Raw genomic sequence first — 4,374 nt, 5'->3', positions numbered from 1 at the left:
TTTCTCTTCTAGTGTGTTTGGGCTATATCATGTCTTAGGTAAACTCAAAGAATAAAAATAATCAAAGGCTGGAATACCTTGTGCTGATTGGATTAAATTTGGTTTCCTGAATTGATCACTTGCTTGACTGAGTGTGGAATGGGGATTAGATTATTAATAATTTAGATTGATCAAGGGTGGCGTCTGAGCTAGAAACAGACTCAGGTTTCCCTGAGTCACAGGGGTAGTATGAAGGAGGAATGGGTTCTTCAAGAACATCCCAGTTTCTCTTAGGAAGGTGTAAGGAAACAATGAATATTGAGTAGCAAATCATTATTGTCCATTATATTTTTCACTACAGATCTATTCCAAAGATTTTATTCTTAGAAGTGCAACAAACATAAAAATAAAATATTGTAAGACAAATGTATTTATTTATCACAAAGTAACTGTTTAAAATGATAGATCTTTGAAGATAGTTTGGGGAACAACTACTAACCTATCAAAAACTTTTAAGCTTGTCAGTACTGGAATAACACTACTAGATCTGTACCTGTTCTGTTCAGCATTGTACTCACAGTTCTTAACACAGCCCTTAGCATAAAGAAGATGCTTGGCTGGGTGCCGTGGCTCATGCTTGTAATCCAGCACTTTGGGTGACCAAGGCAGGTGGATCACCTGAGGTCAGAAGTTTGAGACCAGTCTGGCCAACCTGATGAAACCCTGTCACTACTTAAAAAAAAAAAAAAAAAATTAGCCAGGCATGGTGGCAGGCACCTGTAATCCTAGCTACTTGGGAGGCTGAGGCAGGAGAACCACTTGAACCTGGGAGGCAGAGGTTGCAGTTAGCTGGAATCATGCCGCTGAACTCCAGCCTGGGCAACAGAGTGAGACTCCACTCCGTCCAAAAGAAAAACAAGAAAGATGCTCAGTGAGTACTTGAAAAATTAATGATTGTATTCACGTATTTGTTTTTGTAGAGATAAAACCACAAGCTTTCGTTTAAAAAAAAGAAACCCTAAGTTTCCTGCAGAGAAAACACAGCATACCTATTCTGTAAATGCTCCTTGCTTCCCAGTAATATTGTTTGCAAATTATTCTATTTATGTATGTGAATTAAAGGATTTTTCAGAGTGATTCTATATAAAACAACAATTCAAAAGCCTAAGAGATGAAAATCTACATCTTGCCACATGGTGTTTTATTTGTTCCATTTTTGCTATTTTTTTCCCTCTTGTTCTGATTTCTCTTATGTTAATAAATTTTATAATAATCAATTTTTATCTTCATTATCAAATTATTTATGCTTTTTATAGTCCAGTGATCTATGTTTTTGATATATACTTTCAATTAATCAGAATCTTATTTTAAATAAATTATATACTATTTGGCAAGAGTTTAAGAGCGTCATAACTGTGTATGTGTAATTCTTCCATCCCATTCTTCGTACTACTAAGGTCATACATTTTCTTTTAAACACCTCATAAACATAATATGTTACCAGTATTTTTTTTAGGCATTAAGTTATCTTTTAGAGTAAATTTTTAAATTATTTTATTTTCATTTATTCTAGTCCCAGTGCTCTTTATTTCCTTAGAATATTCACATTTCAATCTGATATCACATTCCTTCTGCCCAGTGAATTTCTTTTAATGTTTCTTGCCATGTAGATCTTCTTAAAATAAATTATTGGATATTGTTTGTCTTAGAAAGCCCATATTTATACTTCATTTTCAGAAGATATTCTTGCCGGGTAAAAAATTATGGAAAGACAGTATTTTTTTTTTCAGCTTTTGATGAGAAATCAGCTATATGAAGATGGCAATGGAGATAGAATAACTAGAAAGAAGAAGAAGAAAAAAAAAGAAGCAAGAAACAAAAGTTCAAACAGACCTTCCCTCAGTTCCAATATGTGACTGTATGTATCCTAAAGGTGTATTTCCTGTTAGGGAATGTGAATGTGAATACCCACCCACACAAGATGGATGGAAAACTATGAGTGAAGAAAAGAAAGCATTAGATCAGGCTAGTGAGAAGATTTGGAATGAGTTTTGAGAAGTTGCAGAAGCACATCAACAAGTTAGAAAATATGTGATGAGCTGGGTCAAGGCTGGGGTGATAGAAATCTGTGAAAAACTGCAAAACTGTTCATGCAATGTAATAAAAGAGAATGGATTAAATTCAGGCCTAGCGTTTCCTGCTGGATGTTCTCTCAACAATTGTGCTGCCCATTATACTCCCGTTAATGTTGACACAACAATATTGCAGTACCATGATATCTGTAAAATAGATTTTGGAATTGGTATAAGTGATAGGAGTATTGACTGTTGACTGTGCTCTAACTCTCACTTTTAATCTCAATTATGACACATTATTAAAAGCTGTAAAAGATGCTACTAGTACCGGAATGAAGTACACTAGAACTGATGTTCATCTGTGTGATGTTGGTGAGTCCTTTGAAGTTGAAATAAATGGGAAGACATAACAAGTGAAACCAATCAATATCTAAATGAACATTCAATTGGGAAATATGGAATACATGCTGGGAAAACAGTGCCCATTGTGAAAGGAGGAAAGGCAACAAGAATGGAGGAAAGAGAAATGAATGCAGTTGAAAACTTTGATAGTACAGAAAAAGGTTTCGTGGTGTTATGAGATGTTCACGTTACATAAAAATTTTTGATGTTAGACATGTACCATTAAGTCTTCCAAGAAGAAAACAATTGTTACATATCATCAATGAAAATTTTGGCACCCTCACCTTCTGCCACAGATGGTTGGGTTGCTTAGGAGAAAGGAAATACTTGATAGCTCTGAAGAATCTGTGTGACTTTGGAATTATAAATCAATATCCACCATTTTGTGACAGTAAAGGATTGTATACAATGCAATTTGAACATACTATACTGTTGAATCTAACATGTAAAGAAGCTGTCAGCAGAGGAAATGACTATTCAATTTAGTCCAAAACCACATTTAACACCTTTATTTTCTAAACTTTTTTGGAATACATACTATTTTAACAGTGGACCTATATAATATTTTTTATCTGTGTTTAAAAAAGAAAGAATTTGGCTGAGCATGGTGGCTCATGCCTGTAATCCCAGTACTTTGGAAGACCAAGGTATGTGAATCACCTGAGGTCAGGAGTTCGAGACCAGCCTGATCAACGTGGCGGAACCCTGTCTCTACTAAAAATACAAAAATTAGCCAGCCAGATGCAGTGGCATGTGCCTGTGTAGTCCTAGCTACTCGGGAGGCTGACACAGGAGAATCACTTGACCACAGGAAATAGAGGTTGCAGTGAGCTGAGATTGTTCCACTGCACTCCAGCCTGTGTGACACCATGAGATTCTGTCCCAAAAATAATAATAACAATAAAATCAAATTAAAAAGAAGGAATTGATCAAAGGCAAACAGTCTAATATAATGAGCCAAATCTTTCAGGACTTCCCAATGTTAACTGATTTTCCCCTTCCTATCTAGAAGAATGCTATACAGCTCAAATTAGTTAGGAATGACATACATTTTGTTCTGAAGACTAAGAGATGGTTTCTAGATATTTATACTCTTATATTTCTTGTATGCTTTGAATGACTACAATTCTGCATCTGCACCCTCTAGTGTCACTTTTTAACTTGCCTGGAATCTATTTTCTAAAAAATAAAGATATTTTCAGATCTGAAAACAAATCAGATGAACAGTAAAGATCATCAAGTCTAATCATATCCAAATGGGGTCTATCAATCAGCCTCAGCAGAAATAATTGGGGAAGATTAAAAAATTCAGAGAATGTTGACCTCATTTCTGAGATAGGATTTATATATATTTTGTGATTGTCTAGAAAGTGTCAACCTACAGTTTAACCTGTATTCTAATTTTGATTCATGATTTTAAATAATTAAACTTTAGTAGTTGATATATCTGTCCCCCCAAATCTCATGTTGTAATGTGATCACCAATGTTGGAGGTGGGACCTGGTGGGATGTGTTTGGATCATGATGGTGGATTCCTCATGAATAATTTGCTGCTGTCTTCATGGTAATGAGTGCATTCTCACTGTATGAATTTGCATGAGAGCTGGTTATTTAAAAGAGCCTGGAACTTCCTCCTCTCTCCCTTGCTCCCACTCTCACCATGTGACATACCTGTACCTTCTTTACCTTCTGCCATAATTAGAAGCTTCCCGAGGCATCCAGCAGAAGCAGATGCTGGTCCTATGCTTCCTGTATAGCCGGCAGAACCATGGGCCAAAATAAACCTCTTTTCTTTTTTATTATTATTATTTTATTTTAAGTTCTGGGCTACATGTGCAGATCTTGCAGGATTGTTACATAGGTATACACATGCCATGGTGGTTTGCTGCCTTCATCCCCCTGTCAGCTACATTAAGTA

General features: G+C 35.6%; 1 pseudogene; it reads left to right on the top strand.

Annotated features, from left to right (window-relative positions):
* Positions 1 to 1,775: 1,775 nt before the first annotated feature.
* On the top strand, positions 1,776 to 2,942 carry LOC116557142 (annotated as a pseudogene).
* Positions 2,943 to 4,374: the final 1,432 nt, after the last annotated feature.

This window comes from Sapajus apella, unplaced genomic scaffold (assembly GCF_009761245.1).
Source record: "Sapajus apella isolate SASKATOON/1434 unplaced genomic scaffold, GSC_monkey_1.0 scaffold18, whole genome shotgun sequence".
Classification (NCBI taxonomy): Eukaryota; Metazoa; Chordata; class Mammalia; order Primates; family Cebidae; genus Sapajus; species Sapajus apella.
This window is presented reverse-complemented; position numbering and strand designations above follow the sequence as displayed.